This window comes from Tenrec ecaudatus, unplaced genomic scaffold (assembly GCF_050624435.1).
Source record: "Tenrec ecaudatus isolate mTenEca1 unplaced genomic scaffold, mTenEca1.hap1 Scaffold_159, whole genome shotgun sequence".
Taxonomy (NCBI): Eukaryota; Metazoa; Chordata; class Mammalia; order Afrosoricida; family Tenrecidae; genus Tenrec; species Tenrec ecaudatus.
In genome coordinates, this window is record NW_027458057.1 from 157961 (window position 1) to 183987 (window position 26027).

The window sequence follows — 26027 nt, forward strand, 5'->3', positions numbered from 1 at the left end:
TCTCCCTGTGCAGACATGTAAAGTACCTGAAAACTTAAAATCCAACTCATTGAGTGCATCATCCTGCCGTGCGCCAGCCCAGCAGCATGCTCTGCTGGGGACATTTGGCCATGCCTGGAGACATTCTGAAGAAGGGAGTCCCACTGCCATCTAGTGGGCTGAGACCAGGGATGCTCGCTTAGCATCCTGGTGCAGGGAACAACACAGCCCCACAAGAAGGATGTTGGCCAAAATGTCAGCAGAGCTGCCACTGGGAAAATGGTCTAGTCCAAGCGCTGACCTTCGTAGAGGAAGAAAGCCAATCCAGAGCAGCTAAGTGACCTGCTGTGGGTTGCACAGCCTGATTCCAAGCCCAGTACTATACCCAAAGCTGTTACCACGCCCAAAATTAAACAGCAATAGCTGCCCAAAGGCCTCTTAGTTTGAGGACCAAGTAAGACAGTAAATGAGAAAGCCCTTTGACAAATGTGGCATGCTGCACAAACATGAGATGTTATTACCCAGGATCTTTTGATATATGTAAATAGATCTTGTACCAGGTCAGTTAATTTTCCAACTGCTCTATCTGAGCTTTCAGATGGCAGCACCTCTGTCCAACCCAGGAAAGGACTCCTGTGCATGCTGAGCAGCCCTGGAAAGCCTCATGCCTGGCTTCTCCCACCCCTCAGCTAATCTCCAAATGATTAATAAGGGCTCTCACTATGTTGTGGCTCCCAGCTGACAGATACTAGGCTATCAATGCATTCGTATCACCTCCTTCATGCCAGAGGGACTCAGTTATTCGAGGGGTTCCAAGGAGGACCCAGCCTGAAAGAGAAACGGGCGAGAGAGAGGAGCGAGACCAAGCAGATTCTTGTCAAGGTCTGAGTTTATTGCTACACAAGCCTCTCTATAAAGGGTGAGGCAAACAAGGGAGTTCAAAGGGGAGATAAAAAAAAGGAAGGGCGGGGGTGTAGAGCACACAGGGCAGGCGGCCGCAAGTCTGCAGTTGGAATGTCCGGTGCTGGAGCAGACAAGGGTGGGCCATCTGGTGTGTGTCAGGGTAGAGATAAGGTTGAGGTGACGTGGCTTTAGCCCTGCTGGGCAGGCAATATGGCCTTGGTTTTGTCAGGCTGATTATGTCCGGTTCCCAACATGAGAGAAGCCAGGAATATCTCCTCTCACAACTGTGCAGCAAACGAGATCAGATCTCCCAATCTGATTTTCAGCCCTCCTGTCTTTCCAAGTGAAGTGGATGGTCCATTTCACGTTGTCTCAAGTCTTTGCACATTGCATGCCAACATTGCGACACAGGGCGCGGCTGTGGGTCTTAGTAGACAAAGCCCCCACCCAGAACCCTGCCCCCAGAGCTCCTTAGTCACCCTTCACAACGCAGGTCCAGGCCGGGCTCCACACTGCAAGGCGATCAACCCTGACCCTCCAGTGTGGCCGTCCTCACACGCTCCCACATCCACCTAGAAGGACTGGAGATGAGAGATTCCGGAAGCTCCCTGCCTCATCTGCCTCCCTCCCCAGAGTGACAGAGCAACTGTAACTGATTAGGCAGGATGCAGCCTCATTCCCAGTCCCCACCCTCTCTGGGAAAGCAGGGCTGTCTGGCACCTCATCCAAGGCCTTTCCCCTGTGATCTCATTACTGAGTAGCTGCTCCTCTACCACCCACCTCCGTCACCTCATCTAAATACAGGGGAGATGAGTATGTCTTCTTTGCTGCTCCTTCCCTGAGTCCACCCCAGGAGCTCCCTGAACAGATCATCAATCACTTCTCATTACACCTGCAGCAGCCGTCAGATACTGCTGAACAGAGACAGGCGCCTCCCCTGCTGCTGCCAGGCTCCAGTGCACATGTGCACACACACGTGCACACACATTGTACAGGCCCACTCACATGGACACACAAGCATGCACACCCATGTGCACAAACTTTGTTCAGAGGTGGGAATTCTGCCCATTTTAGCCTCTAATATTGCAATCAGAGAGTGATAGAACAATGAAAGATGAAGGTGGATGAAGGAAGATCTATTTATTCCCTTACTTGTTACATAACCATTCAGGGCTCTTTTTTTATCCATACAAACACACCACCACCACCATCAACAATCATCAAGTAGCTGTCATGTATGCAGTGCTGCCCTATTCAAGGCGGTGCTGAGTATGTGAGGAGGATTCTCTCTAAAGCACAGCTCTGAGGAAGTCTGTCTCCTTCGCACTTTTACACACGCTGGGAGAGGAGCCTGCAGGAGGCTCCGTGCGTTGGGTGAAGCCACACGATGAGTGAGGAGACCGAGTGTGAAGCCAGGGGAATGAGAGCGCAGAGTTCACCACTTCACCACCATGCTGGTGTGCACAATCGATGAAAGGGTGGCTGCCAGCTGCAGGACAGAAAAAAAGTAAAGCATGTAACTTGTGGTTTTAGCTCTGGCTTACTTCCAAAAGGAATTGTTTTTGTTGTTCTAAAAAGCTTTATACCAAAAAAAAAAAGAAAGCTTTTTACCTCTATAAAAACAAAAGGCTACTGCTGTCAAGCACCTTCAGACTCAAGCCAGAGGAGAGCTCTCCCAGTGGGCTTCCAAGCTGTAAATCTTCACAGAAACACAGTACCTCCTGTGGAGTAGCTGGTTGGTTCAAGCCAGCAACCTGGCAGTTAACAAGTATGTCCCTTGTACCTGTAATACCTGTATAAAGTGTATTAAATATGAACTACTCCTGGTGTGTAATTTTAAATTGAATTATTGTGCCTGGAACTTTTTTTTTAATAGCTAAGAATGGTGAAATCAGACTCCTTTAGATGTTATGAGAAGAATAGACACTACACAGGGCTTGGACCCAACCCAGCTTAATTCAAAGGAAGGCAGATTTATTTTCTTCTGCTTCCCAGAAGGTTCCTCAGCAGAACGTTTAGCTATGGAAATTGTTTAGCTATGGAAAAGAGCAATCTCCTCTTGGGAAGATTCTGGTAGAAAGGGGCTTTGGTTACATATCCAGCTCAACCCAGCCCCAGAGCCCTCGTCATGTTTTATTTTGTTTTGCCCTTGACACTGATTGTCTTGGGAACTGTGGCCCCCGAGCAATGGCCAGGAAGTCAGGTCTTCTTGATGTAAATCCTCTAATATCCCCTACAATGATTTTCAGTGCCAATGGTAAGGCCCGCCTAGTGGCTGCCACATGCCCCTGAGCAGACACGTCAGAGCAGATGAGAGCATGAGACAGCATTTAAGAGAATGGTAGGCTGGCCTTGACTTAGCTGTTTGGCCTCTCCTCAGAAGTCATTTGTGACACTGACTGTCATGGGTTTCATTAAGAACAAGTCTATCTCTACCAAAGAAAACTGCAAGGTAAGAGGACTTTCAGCTCCAGCTACATATGTCTCCAAACTTACTTACATATTGTCCTGTTTTCAGAAGAAAAAAAATTTACTCAGTGCCTCCCGGGCAAATAAAAACTTTGGTACTACAACCTACAATCCCAGATAAAGTGTAGGTATCTGCTTTGGCAGCTCCCCTGGATCGAGCTGCTCCAGTAGCTCTCCACAAAAACCCTGTGAAGAGATGATCAGGCAGGATAGCCTAGTCTGTTCTGCAGAAAGAAGCTACCCCTGGAACCTCAGTGGCTTAAAATCTAGAAGTTTATTCTTGTTCATGCAAATTCTGACACTGGAAGGGCAATTCTACAGGGTGTTTGTCCTGCACACCGTCCGTCAGTGATTCGGGCTGCTTCACAAATATGGTGCCACCAGATCAAAAGGTGGATTCCAGGTCATCACAGAAGAGGAAGAGAGAAGTGGGGGTTGTGGATCAGTCTTTACATGCTTTGACACTTTAGTTGACATAGATCGCTGGATAGGGCTGCTTATATAAAGGTTATCAGTTCAAACCACCTAGCTGTACCACAAAAGGAAGGAGTCATCTGTTTTCATAAAGGGTACAGCCTAGCCAACCTCATGCAACAATTGTACTCTGTACCACAAGGGGTGAGCATGAGTCAGAACTGACTTGAAGGCAACAGGATTTGGGTTTTTTTGTTTGTTTGTTTGTTTGTTTGTTTGTTTGGTTGGTTGATTGGTTTGGTTTGGTGAGTGGGAGGTGGTTCTACCTACAGCATATTAATCTGAAGTAGTCACTTTAGGTTTTTTTGTTTGTTTTTTGAGAGATGTGGAAAAGCTCATTGGCTTTAATGGGGAGTTAACTCTGCCGCAGACGGCCTCCTCAAAATTTCCCTCCCGCTTCAGAAACTAGCAGAGATTTTCAATGAAGGAGCCTGCTGGCACCCGCTGGACATCTCCTTGCAAGGTCAGTCCTTTGGAGCCATTGGGAGGGAGAAAAAAGAGACTTTTATTCCTGTAAAGAATTCCAGCCCCAGAAATCCTGAGGGGGAAATTCTGCCCTGTCCTCTCGGGTCACTATGAGTCCGAATTGAATTTATGGCTATGAGTTGAGTTGTAATTCCATTCACTTACTGCTATTGACAGGTTGCTAGATTAGGGCTTGTCTTCCCAAATGCCAGCACTAAACGAAATTGAGCTGTCCAGGCCACAACAAAGGGGTTGGAAATACATCAGGCACACTCATTAGACACCTATGGCAAAATTCAGAACTGAGCATGCTCTGACCCAAGTCATGTAGACCCAGGTGGAAGGTCCACCTGGTCATACAGAATAGGACTTCACAAAAGTGCACCGAAATCAACCAATACGATCGACCAATGTCCTCCAGTGGTGTTGGGAGGTGATAGAAGTAGGCCTGGGCTCCTTGTCACCCTCCCTTGTTCACGTGCTCTGCAAGTGGAGGGTGAGGCCCTTGGGGGTTCCTGCCGTGGCTCCTCAGCTGGTTCTGCACTCCTGCTCAGGTATTCCTCCCATGAAACCGCCATATTCAGCTGCAAACTTTCCCCACCCCTGCCATGCAGCCCAGCGTGCTTTCCGGAGATACTGGGGACTTTTGGGGACTGCGATACCTGAAACTTTCTTCCATAACATTCACTTGGATTTACAAAACTGCTTCTGCCATATGAATTCTTTCAGCGTTGCTAAGCAAGAACTGAGGTCAACCACCCCAGAAACCTAACACTATCAAGTCAATTCTGACTTATATCAATCTAGGGGGTCCTCAAACTATGGCCTGCGGGCCGCATGGCCCTCAGAGGACATTTATTCAGCACGCCGGGTGTTTTTGCCCCGTTTTTTTTTAACTTCAAATTAGGTATGTGCAGTGCGCATAGGCATTTGTGCATAGTTTTATTTTTAAACTATCATCCGGCCCTCCAGCGGGTTTGAGGGACAATGAACTGGCCTGCTGTTTAAAAAGTTTGAGGACCCCTGAAAGGACAACGTAGAACTATGCCTGTGGGTTCCCGAAGTTCTAAATCTTTACAGGAGCTGAGAACCGCATCTTTCTCTGTGAGCCACTAGCGGATTCCAACTGGCCGGCCTCATGGTCACACACATTCCACCAGGCTCCTTGAGCCTTAACTTGATAATTTAATGAAATGATACTTCTCCAAGTCACACTGTATCATGGTCTATAATCTTGCTATTCTAATATCAAATTTAAAATAAGGAATATAGTTAAGCTCCAAATCCATAAGCAATAAGATCATTGAATCTCTTTGGACACTATTACTTAAAAAAAGAAAAAACTCTGTTCAATTATTTTCAGCACAGAAAAGCTTCCAGCGTTTACAGCTTAGTATTTAATTGCTTTTTCTCTTCTTCTTTTGCATTGGTGAATCATTTTGAGCTTATAATAATGTCAAAATAATAGTTTCCAGAGCCTCCAGGCATTCACTGTGTAATGATCATTTAAAAGATTTCTTGGTTAGAGGGTCCTCAAAAGAATAAAAAGCGTGTCCGCATCCCTGGTCATTTCTATATTCAAAAGAAGAAATTGCTCATCAAATGCTACAAGCCAATTTCTTTCTTCAGCCAAACTGCCCATTTTAGCATCACTGAATTAAGCAAATGGTTCTACATTTCAAAGTCAACAATGATACTCTTTTCCCTTTAACACGAGCATCTTAAACAGCTCAAAAAGTAGTCGAGCTCTTTATTATGGCTTTTCCTGAGAAAGCTGTTTCGTTGTTTATTTTATTTATTCATCTAGACTTTCATGTTAAGATTTGTGTATTTTAAGTTCTGCTAGTCAGGACATTTTAAACGGAGCCAGATTTTTTTTTTTATACTTTGTCTTTTAAAATATAATGAGACTGAGCAGTACATCCCTTAATAAAATATAAAGTCTTCCTATTTCTGTTTGTTTGTAATTTCCCTAAGGATAACTCTTAAAGTAGTAAAACCAAAACCCCCCATAATGAATTACATTTGGTCTACTGGGGGTTGTGGCCAACCTTTAGATAGAAAAATCCAGAGACTCCCTTCTGCATCTCCTTTCCCAACCAAACCCCGGTGGCTGGAGGCCGGAAGGAAGAAAGAGGCTGGGCTGCTGGGGCAGGGTGGGGAAGGGGTAACCTTGCAGATTATTTCAAATTCTACTCTGAAGGCAGAAACTTATCCCAATGAGATAGCTAGAGATTCACTTCCTTAGAAAAAGATTGAAATTAATGTGTCCCTTAGAAAAGCCAAAGGAAAAAAGTCGTTATTAATTTAGGCAATTGAAGAACTTTGAAAGCCATGTCTAGTACATAAAAACACCTGTCCCTAGAGCCCATTGGCCTAGGAAACTGAATTTTTATACCATGTAAAATAAAGGAAGGTCATTTCTTAGACTTGCTCAACAGAAGATTGTCATTTTAAACCGGTTACTGTAATGAGAAGCTGGGTTTTCGTAAAAAGGACTGAATGCTTGAGTCAGTGTGAAATGAAATTAGAGATGCATGTTCTGCGCATGGCAGCATTTCCGGAGGAGTCTGTGTTCCCGTGACTGCTCTCAATCTGTCTCGTGCCTTCTGGGAAACTCACAGCGTGGTGCCCACATCTAGTCTCTCGGACTTTCTTGCCAGCTTTGGAAAGGTGTTGAGTCTGTTGGATCTGCTGCACAGAGACAGCATGCAAGTGGACCCTTCCCACATTCCTCAGAGCAGCCCCCCAGTGTAAAGCTGTGGGTGAGGTTTGATGACCTTTGCCCCTTCATCATCCCGCATTCTTTGACGGACCCAAGCGCTCCCCCGAGGCATTACCGGAGAAGCAGCTACCCCATAGTTTCCAGATGGTGGGTATCAGCCTGTGTGCTCATTGGGATTGCCAGAGAGCTGTCCAAAAGACATCTTTGTCCCATCTCCACTGAGTCCGATTTTATTGGTCTGGAATGCAGCCTAGGTGCTTGGATTTTTTTCTCTCTCATAAGTTTTTATTGTGAATTGGGTGAAGGTTTACCAAGATCATCAGTTTTTTATTCAACAATTCATACACATTGTGTTTTATGCCACTTATTGCAATCTCCACAATATAATATGACTTATTCCACTCCCTACTTATGTCTTCTGTTTCCCTTCCTCCTCTCTTCCTACCCTTCTGAACTTGGGCCTTGGATTAATACTGCCCTTTTGAGATCAAATGGTTTGCTGTTTTCAGGTTTGTGTGCCTCACTTGTGTAATTGCTCCCATTATAGACCAATCTATTATTTGGCTGAATATTGAACCACAGGTAGGAGTTCATTTTCAAACTTAGTGAATAAGGACCATCATTTCAGAGGTTCTGTTAGTCCCTATCCAGCCAATAAGCCTGGTCTCTTTTATGACTGTGAATTTTGCTTCACTATCTAGGACCTTTTGATGTGATCCCTTTCAAAGAAGTTGGAATTGATAGTTGGAGATCATCTAGTTATTCTGTGCTCAGAGTCATGAAGTCTAATGTTCATGTGGTCCACTCACCACTCTTTCCTCCAGAGTGAGGGTGACAATACTTGCCACCTAGATGGCCACTTGTGAGCTTCTGAGATCCAGCTGCTACTCACCAGCGTGGATGTCGACCATAGTCTTTACAGTCTAGGTAATGACAATTGTCCTTGGTGTCCTTCACAACTATAATCCCCAGCCCCCAAGCCCAATAAAGCACTCCCTCCAGTTGTTCGGTTATGCCTAAGGAGTTTTGATAACTTCATCTTCTGTGTGCTCCGGAATATTCAATTCCCTGGATGATCAGAATGGTCAGTCAGGGCTCAGAATCTTGGTGTTAAGGCTCCTGGTGAGATCCTGGCACATCAGACACAGAGGTTGTGAGGCTAGAGGATGGGCAGAAGGGGATCATACTGAGTCTAACAAGGAAAGAAAAGGAAATGAAGGATATAAGCAATTAAAAGCAAGCGCATAAATAGATACAAATACACAGATGGCCCTTGCAACATTATTCCCAATCTCGCAAACGTGTCAACGGTCTAAATACCCATCAATAGGTGAATGGATAAGTCAAACATGTTGCCTATGGTATATACAATGGACTACTACTCAGCCATAAAGAGAAATGAACTCTTGACACAGGCTACAAGAGGAATGAACCTCATAAGCATTATGCTGAGTGAAATAAATCAGCTTCAAAAAGGACACATTTTGCTTAATTCCACTTACAAGAAATATCTAGGCTAGGAAAATGAATAGAGACAAACATATCCCAATTGTTTCCAGGGATAGGTAGGAAGGTAAGTATGGTTGTTACATAATGCCATGTCAATTGGACAAATAAGTGAGGTGGAGTCTTTCTTATACCTATATGAGTGTCCTTGGATTTATTTCTCTAGTCAACCCAGCCTAACCCAGTAGGGCCTGGAGGGGAAGTGCCATCCCTGAGACGATACTGAGCTTCCATAAGGGTGATGACATAATTTTGGAATGGGTAAGGATGATAATATGAACAACATGCAGAATGCCACTTAGTTATAATCTTGTAGAGCGTGGAAGTGACGAATGTTTTGATGCATGTATATTTAGTACGATTTTTAAAGAGTGTACGCAAAAGAGCAATATGGCAAGTCTGTGTTGCCATTTGCTGTTGCTCAGCTAAAAGCGATTCGGGCCTGTGTAGTCCAAAGGGAACCACAGAGGCTCAGGAGGAAAGCTGGTACCATCTCCAACTAAGACTTGTCTGACCAAAATGCAGAGTCTCCCTTCAAGTAACTGACAGGTCAGAGGCAGCTCATCTCTGCTGCAGAAGCAATGATTTGTCTCAATTCCCAGACCACTGTCACAACCATGTCTTGTTGCCCTCGGTGCCCCCCTTCCCCACCACAATAAGTCACTAGAAAGCCATGCTTCATTTAAAAACAAACAAATAAACCCCTTCTGCCTCCATCCTGGCACTGTTTCAGCTTATTTAGCATCATAACATATGTCATCTGTTTCCCTAAACAATCTAACATGGACATGGCACGATGGGACTGATGAGTTAGGCAAATGAGAACCAGCCTGCCCTCTGAACACACACGATGGCATTTGACTTGCTGTCAGTAGATGCTGTCGCGTTTCTTCTCCTCTTTCCTGGAAAATAAATACAGAAAAGAAAGAGGACATGAAAAGGGCTGCAAGATGTTTAGCTCTGGTCTTTCTAGAAAGTGTAGAAAAAAAGTATGTGACCCCTGCCTGCCTTTAGATGCCCCACTCCTCTGGCTAACAAGGATTGCGCACTGACCATGGACAAGACATCTGGATCTGGGGGGAGGATATAACAATTGCCCCCACCAGCAAAGAGTTTCCAGATTTACGGGACTGCACAGGCCAGGGAGCAGCTCATAAAAAGAACAAGAAGAATCGCAAAGGAGGGTGTGCTCCAGCACCACTTCGTCCAGCTGCAGACACATGAAGGCAAAGTTTCCTTTGCTTTCAGTCAAGTTTATGATTTCCGCGGCATCCCTTACCAACACCTTCACAAAGATCTAGGTTCTTGGGTTGTTTCGTTCCAGGGCGGACATCACCTTGGTAAAGCCACACTCTAAGGACAGCTCATGGTCCAAGAATTCCACCTATATGTTTTGAAAGGGGCCATGTTAAAACCCCTGGCTCAGACTTTCAGAACTGGGCACAATACAGCAAACCCACCATGGGGACAGCAGGATTTGGTAACACTCTCATCTCCATCACAACCTGGACCTGGCAAAGCTATTTTCTTCCACTCACCATCTTTCAATCAATATTTACTCAGCTATTAGTTGCTCCCCAGGCTCAGCATCAGAAAAGTGTTCAAACGTTACCTAATTGTCCATCTAATGGTAGAGGTCTGTGCAAGGGATATGAGAGCAAGAGGCTCAGAGATGATCAGTGGGTAACGAGAGAGGGATTCACCTTTATCATTTGTAGAAAGCCCCTGGCAGACTTTCCCTGGAGCAAGCAAATAAAGCTGCTCCCGGCTCAGCTCCATTCCTGATCTGGTCTTGCCATGAGACTATCCAGGCTTTGTCCCAACCCCACGTTCTGGAAACCACGAGTGGAAGGAGGTGGATCTTGGGGATACCATGGAAAAGAATGGGCATTGCACAACACTTCATTGTACTCATATGGAGCTTATACAAAGGCCAAGAGATAGAACCAGGTGAGACTGTGAACAGGACAAGGTGATACTGCATGGTTTAAAATCAGAAAAGGTGTGCATCAGGGTTGTATCCTTTCACTGTTTTTATTCCATCTGTATGCTGAGCAATTTATACAAGAAGCTGGTCTATGTGAAAAAGAACATGGCATCAGGATTAGAGGAAGACCCAAGTAATGTCATTAGGAACATTTTCTCACTAAAAATTTTAGGTCATGGCATCAAAAAAGTGTCATTTTAACCTAAATGGGTTTTTAGACCAGTGAAATAACAGCGAGAGTGAGTCAGCATTGTGCACAGAATTGAGCGATACTGGTTCTTTGGGAAATTCATAATCCAACACTGACACTGCTGAGATAAAGGATGACAGTGAGGAAGATTCTACACCTGAGCTCTGTGATGGGCCAACGTGGTGCTCTACTCTCTTCAGGAATGGATGAGCCAGCTCCACCAAGATTCCCCTTTACTGGAGCACCTGCTATGTATGTAGACGTTGAACACAAGAACGCTTTGGCGTTCCTACAATGATTTCTGACCGATGAGGTCATCGAAAAATTGATTATGATAGCCCGGAGGTTTACTTTCAGGTTTTAACCCCTCTTCAGTTAATTTCTGTGCATGGGGGAAGGTTTGGGGCTTGCTTCATTTTCCTACATACGGTATCTCAGTTTGTCCAACACCATTTGTTGAGCAAGCAGAATTTGTCCCTTTGGATATTTCTGTGTCCTTTTTCGAAGGCTAGTTTCCTGTTGACTGGTGAATATATGTGTAGCTTTTCTGTTCGAATCCATTGATCTATATACCTCTCAGTGTACCAATACACTGCTCTCCCTTAGGGAAAAACAACAACAAAAGTTGTATGAGCCCCTATATAATGATTTTTTTTAATGGACGATGAACTATTTTCCAGGCCAGCACTATCCTATGTTTGAGCACATTGCTGCAGCCACTGTGTCAATCCATCATGCCTTATAGCCTGCGGTACTCATGTTCAGGTATAGTGTTCTGCCATTCACAAGGTTCACACTGGCCAGTTCTTTCAGAAGTGGAAGACCAGGTCCTCCTCCCTCGTCTCTCTGTCTGGAAACTGCTGAAGTCTACCTGCAGTGAGTGACCCAGCAGGCATTTGAACTACTGGCTGCAAAATTTCCACCATTACAGCCAAATGCAGGCCACCACAGTACAACAGACAGTAACAGCATCTTAACACCACACAAAGGCTCCTCCCTGGGGAGACCACGTGTTCAGGCAATTGCTGCTGTTACACATGTAAGTGGGGGCTACATGAAGTCGCACCATCTCCTGTGGCCCTTCCAGGAACAGGCCATTCTGCTGTTGTTTCTACTGGACTTAGGCTCAGCTGCCAACCTGCCCTCTGCACGCATTCTTCTCCTTACCCTTCCATGTCACCTTCTCTTTGCCCAAGTCAATACTGCTGGTCAGTCACCTACTGGTGGATGCTTGCTTCTGAAGTTTCTGAACCACATTTCCCCATGGTTATGAGACATTGCTGCTGCCACTGCGCGCATTTAACAGGTTACTTTACACCTTCAATGAGAAATCTAGAGGAATAGAAAGAAAGCTTCTTCTTTCTCCCAAGGAGTGGGTGGTGGTTTTGAACCGTTTCCCTTGAGGTTAGCAGCCCAATGTGTAACCCACTACACCAGTAGAGCCTTGGTGGCACTGTCCAGCAATTATTAGACTGCTAAATATGAGGTCAGGGTTTCAAACCTACCAACTTCTCCTTGGGAGAACGATAAAGCTGTTCCCATAAAAGACTGACAGCTCCAGAAGCCCTCTATAGGGTGGCTATGAGTTGGAATTTTGCGGTCATTTAGGGCTTTTTGGTGGCATGTGATTTTTTAGGGCTTTTAGGTTGTTTGTGGACGTTCAAGGTGTGTTTGGGGCATTCGGGTGGTTTGGGTTTTTTAGGGTGTTTTATAAGATTTTAGGGAGTGTTTAAGGGATTTAGGGGTGGTTTTTTAGAGTGTATAGGTATTTTTCAGCACAATAGGGTGTTTTTAGTGATGTTGCAGAGTTCCTTAGGGATTTTAGGGTATTTTTAATATTATATGTGTTTTTTTCCCCCAGCATTTTAGGTTTTCTTAGGGCTTTCATGGTGTTTTCAGGGCATATATGGGGTTTAGGAATGTTTAGGGTTTGGGAATCTTCTAAGGATGATTTTTGGAAGTTTCACATGTTTGGGTGGGCATTTGGTGTTTTTTTGTGGCTTTAGAGTGTTTATGGGATCCTGTCAATTTGCAGTTTTAATTCCGCAAAGAAAAGTCAGACAGCAAGCCAGAAAGGAGCAGGAAATGAAGGGGAAGCCCAGGCCACATGTTACAGCTGCCAAGTCCGGAGAACCTAGGTGTGGTCGTTGGCTACCTGGGACCGGGAGTGGGGCTGTGCTCCTGCCCAAGGGTGCTAGGGAGTAAACCAATCTCAGCTGGACGTTTGGCTTTTCTACTAATTAGCCGACTCCATGAACTTTCCCAAGGGCAGCTGGCGAATTGCCAGGGGAACCCAGCTAGACCCCCCACACAAAAGCACAGGGATGGTTACAGGAACAGGAGGTTTCACACAGTGGATGTGCAGGGCTTGGGGTCGGGATTGGGGGCCAAGGTGAGGAAGGGGCAGCAATAAGGCCTGGTCCCAAATAATCAGACACTGAGCAATAAAAGTACAAGGACTGCCAAGAGAACATGGGGACAAAGGATGGCTGGACTTCATTTGATATCTTTGGACGTGCTGTCAGGAGAGACCAGTCCCTGAAGGGACATCAAGTCCATGAAGGACATAATGCTTGGCAAAAAGTGGAGGACGGGCAATAAAACAGCTCGAACCAGTGGCTACACCAGTGGGCATAGTAACAATGGTGAGGATGGTTCGAGACCTGGCAGTGTTTTATTTTACTGCTTGTGTTTTTCTAGAACTGTCTTTCCTGGATGCACGAGGAAGGATAACTGTGCTTGTGGGAAGCAAATGCACAGTGGGCAGCGCTTTGGCCAACATAGGTACACCACCGGCACACAGTGCCCCCTTACTTGGCATCCAAAGTGACAGGGTTTGTCTTTCCCCAGAGCTCTCCAGCCCTGGGGGAAGCGGCCCTGCCTTCGGCGCACCGCCAGGGGGCAGCACTGCTGCTCTCTCACTGGCTACATCTGTGAGGACCCAGAGAGCAGCTCCTTTCTGCTGCTCTCCTCTCAGACTTCTGCCAGAAGCCTTGGCTCGTCCTGGATCCTCCCTTGATTCCCACTCTGCACCTTTGGGGACGCCCAGCCCATTAACTCTCTCCCATCCTTCCTTGCTGCCTCTTGTCCAGATGCCTGAGCTGGGCTTCAAGTAGTTGTAATGTTATGCTTAGGTGAGATGTGTTCAGCTTGTTTACTGTCTGTATACAAGAAAAGAGTGCAGCCCAAGACATCCACCCTTTTGTTCCTCTATGGAAAGCCTGTTACGTGTCATAGTCTTCTCTCTGTGCAGTGCTTTCCTCTGCTGCTGATGCTTTTACATGAAATAGGACTCGGTGTGTCACCGCTACAGGAAATTATCTCTGAAAAAATAATATGCCCAGAACTCAGAAACAGTGTCAGCTTGCATCTGGCATCATGGAAGCATCATGGGTGTGTTTCCATTCATTCGCTCCTGAGTGTCACATGTTAAACTCAGTGCATAGCATAAACAGCAGCAGGCACAAACTGAGACAAAGCACACCCTTTGCTGTGAAGCACATTCCGACTCCTGGCTGCCCCTGTGCCACAGAGTAGAACTGCCCCGCAGGGGCTCCCTAGCTGTCATCTTTACAGAGGCACATGGCCACACCTCCCTTTTGGGAAGCCACTGGGTAGGTTTGAACTTCAGGGTTGTAGTAGTTGATGTTGTAGAGCCCTGGAGTCAGTTCGGATTCATAGGGGCCTGTGCACTAGAGAGAGAAACAAAGCCCAGTCCTGCGCCATCCTCGCACTTGTTACTGTATTTGAGCCGATTCTCGCAGCCACGGTGTCAATCCACCTAAGTAAGGGTCTTCCTCTTGTTTGCTAACCCTCTGCCAAAAATGACGCCCTTCTTGCAGGACTGGTTCCACCATAGTAATATGTCCAAAGTACCTGAGACAACGTGTCCGCATCCTCTTTCAGATCTCCTGCCTTTAGTTTGTCAGCTCACTTCGATGGAGTCGATGCTGAGCCATAGCGACTCTATGAGATCAGAGCAGAACTATCTCTGTGGGTTTCCCAAAGGCTAACTCTATGGGAGTAGAACACCTCATCCTTTTCTTCTGAGGACTGACTGTTGGTTCCCCACTGCTGACATTACAGTTGACACCCAAGGCATAAGGTACTATGCCACCAGAAGTCCCTTGCCCCTGTGCAATAACCAACACCACCTACATACAAAACCCACCCCTTCTCTGTCAGTTGGATGTATGGTGATGGCTTGAGTTGCTATGAAATTGGAAGCTACTAGGGGGAACCCGACAAAAACTACAATTTTTTCAAAACTATGCATTTAAATTTTTTATCCCCTTCATAGTACTCTCCATTACACTTCACACATTTGTCTAATCTGTGATTACATTCTTGGAAACATTTTTCAAACTCAGCAGTTTGGGTGACACCCTTGTTTTTTCTCCCCCTCTTCTGTGTTGTCAAACCACTGTCCTTCATTCATGGAAACAGAAAGAAGTCACATGGAGTGAGTTCAGGTGATTAGGATATGAGGGACAAGAGAGGCATGCTTTTTTGGGGGATGTTTTCATACTGTTATTTCTTTTCTCTTTTTTTATAATCAATTTTTGGGGCCTCATACAACTCTTATCACAATTGATACATACATCATATTTGTACATTCATTGCCCTCATCATTCTGAAAACATTTGCTCTCCACTTAATCCGCTGGCATCAGCTGATAATTATTCCCCATCCCTCATGAACTCTGAATAATTTCTAAATTATTATTTTGTCATATCTTACACTATACAATATCTCCCTTCAGCCACTTTTCTGTTGTCTGTCCCCCAGGGAGATGGTTATATGTAGATCCTTGTAATCGGTTTCCCCTTTCCATTCCTCCCTCCCTCTACCCTCCTCGTATCGCCACTCTCACCACTGGTCCTGAAGGGATCATCCGCCCTGGATTCCCTGTGTTTCCAGTTCCTATCTGTACCAGTGTACATCCTCAGGTCTAGCTAGATTTGTAAGGTAAAATGGGGATCATTTTAGTTGTGGGGGAAGAAGCAATTAGGAGCTAGAGGAAAGTTGTATGTTTCATTGTTGCTACAGTGCACCCTGACTGGCTCCTCTCCTCCCTGCTACCCTTCTGTAAGGGGATGTCCAATTATCTACAAATGAGCTTTGGGTTTTCACTCCACACTCCCCCGTATTCACAAAGATATGATTTTTTTGTTCCGATGATGTCTGATACCTGATTCTTCCGACACCTCGTGATCACACATGCTGGTGTGCTTCTTTCATGTGGGCTTTGTTGCTTCTCAGCTACATGACCACTTGTTTAACTTCAAGCTTTTAAGACCCCAGAATGTATAACTTTTGATAGCCGACCACCATCAACTTCAGTCACCACATTTGCTTATGCACCCATTTGCCTCCAGCAATTGTGTTGGGGAGGTGAGCATCACGGAATGCCACTTTAATACAACAAAGTATTTTTGCATTGAGGGAGTACTTGAATGGAGGCCCAATGTACATCTGTTACCTTAATACTAAACCTATAAATATATGCATATAGATCTATTTCCCCATCGTTATACATAAATATATTTACATATGCACATGCCTTTATTTAGACCTCTATAAATGCCCTTTGCTTCCTACCTCTTTCCTTGATTTCCTTTTACTTTCTGATTGTCCCACTCTCATGTTCAGCCTTCATTTGTGTTTCAGTAATTCCTCTAGGTTACATTACTCTTGGTTACACTCTACCAAGCCTCCTACACCCTCCTCACCATCTATTTGGATCACTTGGTGTTCCCTTGTCCCTGGGTTTGTTAACAGCACTTCCTTTTTCCCTACACCCCCCTTTCCCATCTCCCTCCCCCAGCTGTCAGTCCCATTGTTTTCTCCTCCAGATTGTTCATCCAGCCTATCTCATTTAGACAGACCTGTGGAAATCATAGCATGCACAAAAACGAGACAGAGCAAACCCAAGCAACAAAATGAAACAAAAGAACAACACCACCACCAACAAGCCAATGACAAAAAGCAAAACAAAACACAAGAAAGAAAAGCTTTTAGTTAGTTCAAGGACTGTTTGTTGGCCTTTAGGAGTGCTTTCTCATAGAGTATGATGGGTCAGCTAGCCCTGGCCCCAAAGTCTATTTTTGGTATTCCCTGGGGACTTCGTTGCTCTGTTCCCCTTCCTGTTCTGTTGTACACCCTTAGTATTTTGCCTCGGTGTGCTGGGATCAGATCGGGCGATAGAGGCATGCTGTTTTTTGTGTGTGAGCAGGTGCACTGTCATGGTGGCAAAACCAGTCCCCTGTCTACCACTAATCAGTCCTTTTTATTTTAAATAAATCATTTTATTGGGGGATCTTACAGCTCTTGTAACAATTCATACACCAATTTGTATGAAGCACATTTGTACATACATTGCTATCATCATTTCCAAACATGTTCTTTCTCCTTGAGCTCCTTTTTTCCCCTCCTCCCACCCACGTGAACCACTGATACTTTATACATACTTTTTATTTTTATATTTTACGCCTCTGCTGTATCCCTTCACCCAAACTTCTGCTGTTTGTTCCCCTGGGTGGTGGAGTGGGGCTGTATGTCCATCATTGAGATTGGTTTCCCCTTTCTTCTGCTTCTCCCCCCTACCTTCCCTCGTGGTGTTGCTACTCTCAGTATTGGTCCTGAGGGGTTTATCTGTCCTGGATTCTGTGTGTCGGAACTTCTAGTCAATAGCAGTGTGCAAGCTCTGGTCTAGCCAGACAACTCAGACCTTCTTACACAATATCTTTAGAACCTCTATATAGGAAGCTTGATTAACAGTCTGACCTAGTGCAATGACTAAACTCCAAATGCACTATCACCCTCACATCAACAAAACCAAACAAATGAGCATCTTCTTGAAGTTTTAGTTCACTTGACGAGGTGTATTTGAGTGAGGTGATGATGGCGTCTTACACTGACTTGATTTATGTTTGCATTCTGGCTTGTGAGAAGAGCACAAGGTCTTGTCACCAGCAATGACCTTGGGAAAAAAGTGTGGGTGCACTAGCTCAGAGCAAGTTGCCAGATGCCTGCCCAAACAGGAGAATGTATATTTTGAAATGTGTACCCAGTGGAGCTTTGTACCGCTTGGTTTTTTGGCGGGGGTGGGGTGGGGGTGGGTGGAAGGCCGGCTACTCCTTTGTAGGTTAGATAATCTGAGATGTGCTATTTGAAATTTCCTGGGGCCAGTTTTAGACAAAACTAGAAAAGTTAATTTTGCTGTATGGAAAAATCTGACAGTCTGGAAGTATCTAATTTTCCTCACATGCCATCATTCCCCTAGTAGCATTATTCTTAGTTAAAGCTCTCCTCTGTTCCTCCTTAGGGTTTCCCCCACTACCTGATGTTCCTTTTCTCCTACTCATCATCAAGGGACTTGTGTCCAAAGTGAGGGCAGCAAATAATTAAGAGACCCTCCTGACTCTCTGTTAAGAAGGGTGCTCTGGTGCATGCGTGTGTTTATGTGTGCACATACAATCGCATTTGAATTTTGTTGGAAGAGGCTTCATAGAGACAGAGGGTGACATGGTTAGAGCTGCTGCACATGTAGAGCACTGTACTCTATGGTGTTCTAATTCAAATGCATGTAAGGTCCAAGAGAGGTAATAGAAGCAAGTGACCAGGGTCAGGGAAGGCAGCAGGAGGAACTGAGGGAGCCTGAATGCCTCACACCCTGCCAGTTTCACTGATTCTTGGATGGGAGAGTACCAACCTAGTGCTGTGAAATCTTCGCAGTTTTCAGAGGCTTGGGGGATTTAAATTTTGTATGTAAAAAATAGACATCAAAAATGCTTGTAATTTATTGATTTCGATAAACACACTGAATGCCAGTACTCAAGTCAAACAAACCAAACTGACAGCCATCGAGTCTTTGCCAACTCATAGTGACCCTATTAGACAGGGTAGAACTGCCCCTCAGTTCAGCTCCCAGCCCTGGAAGCCCACCAGTTCCTCGTTATTATCATGAGGAATACTATTTTCACAAGAGCATTACATACCCCTAGAGACTAAACCATAAAGCCATATAGGCTTTGACCATCAATTCTGATATGCTTTTTCCTCAAACTGATGGGTCATTTGATGGAATCCTTGTATTACTTCCCTAACATAAAAATTAATCAAGCAAAGGAGATTCAGTGCTCAGTACTACAGCCCCCTATTTAGAGATTAACTCTTAAAAACCACCACCACCACCACCACCACCACCACCACCACCACCACCGCCACCTTATCTGTGTTGATAAAAACTTGAGTAGGCTGTATAAATATCTCAAGTATTTAGGATAAAATGGATTCTTATTCTACTGTCACATATTTAGTTTGAGTTATGTGTTTCCATCTGAACACAAATTAAATAGACCTCATTGACATCTTTTCAAAATGCCATAAAAATTAAATGATTACCTTAAAAGATACTCAGTATAATTAGGCATCAGAAAAATGTACATCAACACTAGAGCGAGATAGTGTTTCAACCCATCAAGATGACACTAGCCAAGAATATTAAAAATACCATTGAGTGCTGGAAGAATGAACAGATTTGTGTCAGAAGAACAGTCTGAGAGGTCCTTAGAAGCAAGCACGGGGAGACTTCACATGCTTTGGGTATGTTATCAGGAGATGCCAGTCCCTGGAAAAGGCTGAAATGTTAGGTTCAAGTATAACAACAGTTTTGAAGATGGTGTAGGACTGCGCAGTGGTTCATTCTGCCTTGAGTTGGAACTGACTCAATAGCACCTAATGCTAAAAGCTAGATGCTTTTGATCCTAAATGAAAAGTGGATGGTCCAGCCTCCATACCAGTGGACAACTGCCCCTCCCCCCAGAAGAATTTACTTTAGAAGACGGCACTGAACCTGTAGCTAGGGGAGATGGACATGTCTGATCAGAGCACACAGGGGCAAATGAAGGGGGAGGAAGAGAGTGGAGCACACACTGGTCCACCAGGCTTGGAGGATGATTTTGGCACTCTGAACAGCCAATGTACAGAGTGGACCATATGGCTGATCCCACTATGAGACATGCCATCCCTTGCTGGCCCAGGGCCCTATGGGGACAATACCGGAGACTCTGTGTTGGGACTGACCCGACTGGCCCTCCAACCCGGAGGCAAATCACTAAAAGCATGCAGCAGAGCAACCATGGGAGCAGAGCGGGTAGCCCCTGAGGGAGTACAAAGGACAGACTCTGGGGCCAGAGCATGATATGCCATCAGACTTGACTGAAGGACACACCTATAGAAAAAAAAAATCAGACCTTGATCTATTTACAGGTTTTTCTTTCTTAAAAATTTTTTTTGTCTTTTAATTAATTTACTCTTTTATTGATCATTGGTTTTCTGTTGTTGTTTTTTTGTCATCACTGTGTTCTCACCCATCGCCTATCCTGCTATGGTTTGATTTTTGGTGCATATTATTATCTCAACAGATCTATCTAGATAAGATAGGCTGGAAGAATAGGCTGGAGGAGAAAACAACAGGACCAATGGTTCCCGGGGACATGGGAGAGAGAGAGGAGGGGGTAAGGAGGTGATGCTGACCAATCCAGCGACAGGGGAGCAACAAGTAATCCAAAATCCGTCGCAAGGAGGGTGTGAGAAGCCTGGTAGGTATTCAGCAAGGGCAATGTAACCAAGAGAAATTACTCAAACCCAAGTGAAAGCTGAGCATGATAGTCGGACAAGAGGAAAGTAAAAGTAAATAGAGGAAAGAACTAGGTGACAAAGGGTATTTCTAGAGGTCTACATACTGGCATGTACATATGTAAATATATTTATACAGGAGGGTTCGTAAATAGATCAACGTGCATATATTTATAGACTTAGTATTAAGGCAGTAGATGGACATTGCCAAATACTTACTCAATGCAAGAACACGTTATATTAAATTGGCATTCCATGATGAACACCTTTCCAACATGATGGTTGAAGAAAAATGTGTGCACTAGCAAATGTGGTGAAGAAAGCTGATGGTGCCTGGCTATCAAAAGTTATAGCATCTGGGATCTTACAGGCTTGAAAATAAAGAAGCGGCCATCTAGCTCAGAAGCAACAAAGCCCACATGGAGGAAGCACACCAGCCTGTGTGACCATGAACTGTTGAAGGGATCAGATATCAAGCATCAAAGAACACAAAAATCATGTCATTGTAAATGAGGGTGAGTGCAGAGTGGAGACTCAAAGCCCATTGGTAGGTAACTGGACACCCCCTTCCTGAAGGGATGTGGGGACGAGATAAGCCAGTCAGGGTGCAGGGTAGCAACAATGAAACATGTTTCCTCTAGTTCCTAAATGCTTCCTCCCCCCACTATCATGATCCAAATTCTACTTTACAAATCTGGCTAGACAAGGGGATGTACAGAGAGATCGCCTTGGAGATTGGGTGGATGTTCCCACAGTAGCGTGGAGCCTCACAAGTGGTGGTCAGGCGTTTCCCACAGTCACTTGTAGGACCTCAGGATTTAGGCTGGGGATGCCCCCACTTTTTATAGGGGAGAACAACCTGTGGCTTAGTGTGTGGGAGAGGACCAGCGTGAATTCCCCAGCTGCTTGCCACACCAATAAGTGGGGGGGTGGGAGCTCCCTCAGTTGGGCCTTCAGGTTTGCCCTAGGCAGAGGGGAGTGGCCTGGAGACAGCTATTGTCTTGTGATGGGAAAGAGAGTGAAAGGAGAGGAAAAAGAGAGAAAGAGGAAGACACAGACTGGGGCAATAATGCCAACCAGACTGACAACCACTCACCCACAGACAACTAAAATGCACAGAGTAAACAAAGGTGACAACAGTAAAAAAAAAAAAAAAAGAAAACAACTAAAAAGGAGAACCAAATCTGTGGAGGCTGTGGTAGGAAGTAGAGAAGAGCTAGATGGAGCGGAGAAAAGCAGAAAACCTGTAAGAAGAGCCCAATAAAAGGAAAAAGAGAGAAGAGAAAAGGAAGGAGGAGGAGAGAGTATTTTTTAAATGGTTAAAGAAATAACTGACCCTGTGTTATGCTGTGTGTAGCTCTGACTCGTCCTGTGTGCAGTACTGTCTTAGGGGTCAGGCTGCCCACTAGGAGGACAGGGTTGCCCTAGGCAGAGTGTAGGGCTCTGGAAACCAGCAGTGGTATGTGCAAGCAATGAGAGGGAGCAGAGAGAATCGTACAAGCTAAGAGAGAGGTGAAGAAAGCAAAGACAGAAAGAGGAAAGAAAGAAAAAGAGAATAAAGAGAAAGAAGGAAATAAATCCAACTGAGTTCACTAAGGTTGGCTGTGATGGTAAAGAGCAAGGAGAGAGAGAAGGAGGAAATAAAGTATAAAGTAGTAGCTGATCCCTGATTGCTTGGATGAGGGGCCAGAGGGGTTTAGACACTGCTCCAACATGGCAGGTCAGTGTGCCCTTTTAATGCCGGGACCCAGTGGTGCTGGGCAGAATTGCCCTAGTTGACGAGATCACCTTAGGGGCATGACGGAGGTTTCTTCAACGGTGCAGCGCACTGTAGGTGTTTGTCCCAGGTGCCTTGTGTGGTGTACAGCACTCCCACACAGGGCAGGCTGGAGTGCCTCCTGCTATTTGGGTTGATTTGCCCTAAGCGGAGGGAAGTGACCTGGAAGCCTTTAGTGGCATATGAGAGGAGAGAGTGGGAGAGAAGAGGAAAAAGAGGGGAAAAGGGGAAAAAAAGAGGGATAAAGAAGAAAGCGAGTAAATAAAAGCCCAACACCAACCTGAGCACGTTGAAACTGAGTGCGGTGGAAAAGTTAGAAGGGCTAGTGAATAAAGTGAGAATAAGTAGAGCAGTGGGTAAGGAGGTAATGATACTTGATCACCTGTCCTTGAGGCCAGAGGAATTCCAACTCTTCCTCAAGGTCACGGGGTCATGGACTTGTAAGGTCTCTCTCTCTGGCCTAAATTCCAACCCCAGTCCTTGGCTCCCCGCGAGAAAAATTTCATGCGGAAGCCGGGCTCGTGATCCAAGTGAATTTAATGAGAGTTAAAAGAAGCTTCAGGTTTTACAAGGCACCCATAGGATTCCTTTGACCATGGGGCCTGGCAGAGACTGCCTCAGGTCATGCAAGGATCTCTCTCCTCCCAGGAAGACGACCTGGACCACCCCTCTCCCTTCTGGTTCCTGCCTTTTCAAGGGTTCCCGGGGAGGCTGGTGAAGGACCCCAGGTCAATCCCATTGGCTGAACTGCAATCATCTGGCCCAGGTGGGCTGCTCCAGGTGCAACATCCATCGGAGCCCACGGGCAGGAAAATCCAGCTTTCCTATGCTGGCTCTCCTGGGCATGCGTTAATGGACTTTCCCATCCCTGATGTAGGGTTCCACAGATGCTGTGTGAGATTACTTCAAAAGCAAGATCGCGCCCGTGGCCAGGGGTCACTTGGGTGCTGGAGTACCTGCCTTGTGCTGCATGTAGCACTGCAGCAGGGGCTGGGAGGGGGCACTGGGGGGCTCCCTCAGCCCCGTCTAGGGCTCCAAGACCGGCAGGGCCTCCCCAGCTATGTGTAGAATCACTGAGAGGGAAGCTTGTTGTCCTATCTAGACTGCTGATGCTTCCTAGATCAGAGGATTTTCTTTTTTATCCCTCTGGCCAGCTAGAATGAAATTGTCTCCCACAGTCTCTGGGCTACAGCTCAGTGCTGTTTAAGGCTGACACTGCTACAGCGGGTCTTTGTTATGGTAAAAGCTGCCAGGCCCTGTGGCTGAGTTCTGGCATTCCTTAGCTAGGTTGCTTCTTATGCTGATTTATGTTAAGGGACTCCCCTATGTGGTGCTTGGAGCTGAGCAACCAGACTTGGGTTTGAGTTTTAAACCAATCATTTATGTTTCACCCTTAAAAAAAATTCTACTTGTAATGTGCTCAGATTTGGTGGCTGTCAAGCTGACCCCCAGAGGGGGAGATGCAGCTTATCAGGGGGGTTGTTTACTAGTCGGCCAATTGGAACTAAATTTGCTCCCTGGACTCCCGACTTTCTGCCTTTTTCTCCCACACCATGATCTTCCTAAGGTAATAATATATTTTTTCTTCTACTCTAAATTATGGCTACCCACCACCAACCCCTGACCGTGAGCTCAAGGCATCCAACCGCATGGAGAGCTCAGTGTGGGGTTCCCCTCGTGTCTGAGATTCTGCCCCCTCTCAGGGCGTCCACCTGCAGGGATCCCTGCTCCAGGCAAGGGCATATCTGGCGCCTGCCACTTCGTCAAAATTATAGTGCTGCTTTAAAGCATTCTTGGTTTGCTTTGTGAGTGGAAATCCCACAAAAGAAGGGGTTCAGGAGAAACCCTGTTACCCTAGTTCTAATTTCAGAACTCCACCTCCCCGTTTCCTTCACCTAATTTCCTATTTTTCTGGTCTGGCAGCAGGAGCTCCAGATAGATGGGTCCTATCTGGTTGCCATTTTCTCTGAATCCCTCCATCTATTTTTTTTTACACTCTTAAAAAGTACAAAACATTTACTCTACAAGCGCAAACAGATTTTCAAAAGCAGGGAAAAACCTGAACGTTCAGTACATGGTTCAATCGTCTTTTCATCTCTGCGCCCTAACTATGCTGAGCTCCATGGAACTGCATGGAGGGGAGCTATTCTGGCGTCATCGAGCCAAGTGAGTGTTTTGAATTACCTCAAGTGAATATTTGACTGGAAAGCATAGGGTGTAAAAAAACCCTGAAATCAGATGGTGCACATCTATCACAAAGAACAGGGCCTTGTACTTAAACCTTTTTTCTGAAAATAAGCAGCCATCTAAGTGAGATGTCAACTAAGTCCGCCCAGAACAAGCAGCACAGCCAGTGTGATGCCAGGGTGATAAATAATAGAATCTCAATCTGCAGGTATGAACAAGAATCAGAGCTTAAGTTCGGAACACCCAGTTTGCAAAAGGACTCAAATGCACATGCGGGGTGAATTCCCTCTGACCACAGCCCATGGACATGAACAGATACAGTTAAGTTCAAATGTAACACCTGATCATTTGATCTCTTCAGACTAATTTTAATTTGGTTCCAGTTTTTAGTATTTTTCACTTTCTGTTCGATTGAGGTTTTTCTCTCTTTTATCATTGTTAGTTTTTCTTTTCTACTTGTTTCTTGATTTTGTTTTGTATTTTTTTTTAATACATATGAAATCCAGGAGAGGCAAATCCAGAGAGACACTAACAGAATTAACAATCTCCTAGGGACAGGCAGGGAAGATTTGGGGGAGTGAGGGGGGGGCTAACAAAAATGAATATAAAAGAAGGAAATGATGTAAACCTGATTGTGGTGAGGATTACACAAATCTTAATATGACTGAAGTATTGAATGATATATGTGAATTATATGAGAATTAAAATAAAACAAAAGCTGAGGTCAGAGATAGGGCAGCAATTTAGCCCTGAATCTCTTGGTGAAGATTGAATGTCATTTTGTGCCAAAAGCCCATTTTTCCACTCATGAAGTTTGGGGAACCGGCGGCGGCGGCGGCTCGGGACGGGGGGGGGGGGCGCCAGGGGAGGGGGCAGACACCAGGGGCAGCGGTGGCAGCGGCGGCTCCCGGCGCCATCTTGGGCTGATCGATGAATTGAACAAAGAGGATCAATTTCCGATCAAGCGAGTTATCAATGGGGGCCGGGGAGTGAGAGGGACTTGTCCCCGAGTCGGCCCCGCTTTTCCCGGCACCCCCCTCCTCCCCTCCGCCGCGGCCCCCCGGCGGCGAGGCAGGCCGGCGCCCCCGGGGAGGCCGCGACCGCCCGCAGCCCCCACCCCCGAGCGAGAGGCCGAGAGAGGAGAAGCCTGACCTGCAGCTGCTGTAAATCAAAGCGCTTCCAATATTGAAACATCGATCCCACATTGGCCGCCATCTTGAGACATATTGAGACGGAGTGAGAGGCTGATAGAGAGGGGGCTGGAGTTCAGGAGCCGCCAGGAGGCAGCAGGCGGGCGGCGCCAAAACCCGGCCTGGAGCCGGCCGCCGCCGCCGCCACAGAGGAGCGCGGACTCCTCCTCACGGCGCCACCGCCGCCAGGGCGAGCCGAGCCGGAGCCGGAGTCGGAGGCCAAGGGCGCGGCGGCAGCTGGCCCGGCCTCGCGCGCGGCCGCCCGGCCCCCGCCCCCCGCCAGCGGCCGAACGAGCGACCCGCCCGCGACCCCCGCCCCTCCCAACCCCCAGCCCCGGCCGGCGGCAGCCCGGCGCGGCCCGGCCCCGAGGGGGCGCTGGAGGGCGGCGAGAGGGCAGCCCCGCGGCCCGCCGAGGCCCAGGCCCGGCTCACCTGGCGCGGGGGGGGCGCGGAGGGAGGGGGCCCTGGCGGCGGCAGAGCGCAGCCCCCCGCCCGCCTCTACGCCCGGGCGCTGGGTGCCGGCGACGCGCCGG

At 46.4% G+C, this 26027-nt stretch overlaps 2 long non-coding RNA genes across 2 annotated transcripts in view; both read right to left on the reverse strand.

The window, feature by feature from the left end:
* Positions 1 to 25664, reverse strand: part of LOC142436132 (uncharacterized) — a 129833-nt gene extending 104169 nt beyond the window's left edge. The window contains exon 1 of the long non-coding RNA XR_012781796.1: positions 25457 to 25664. This is a non-coding gene — a long non-coding RNA (uncharacterized LOC142436132). The remainder of the gene's footprint in view (positions 1 to 25456) is intronic.
* Positions 851 to 9545, reverse strand: LOC142436134 (uncharacterized). Its single transcript, XR_012781800.1, has 3 exons — positions 9369 to 9545; positions 2494 to 8207; positions 851 to 2371 (listed from the first exon to the last, which is right to left on the reverse strand). It is a non-coding gene; the product is annotated as an uncharacterized LOC142436134 (long non-coding RNA).
* Positions 25665 to 26027: the final 363 nt, after the last annotated feature.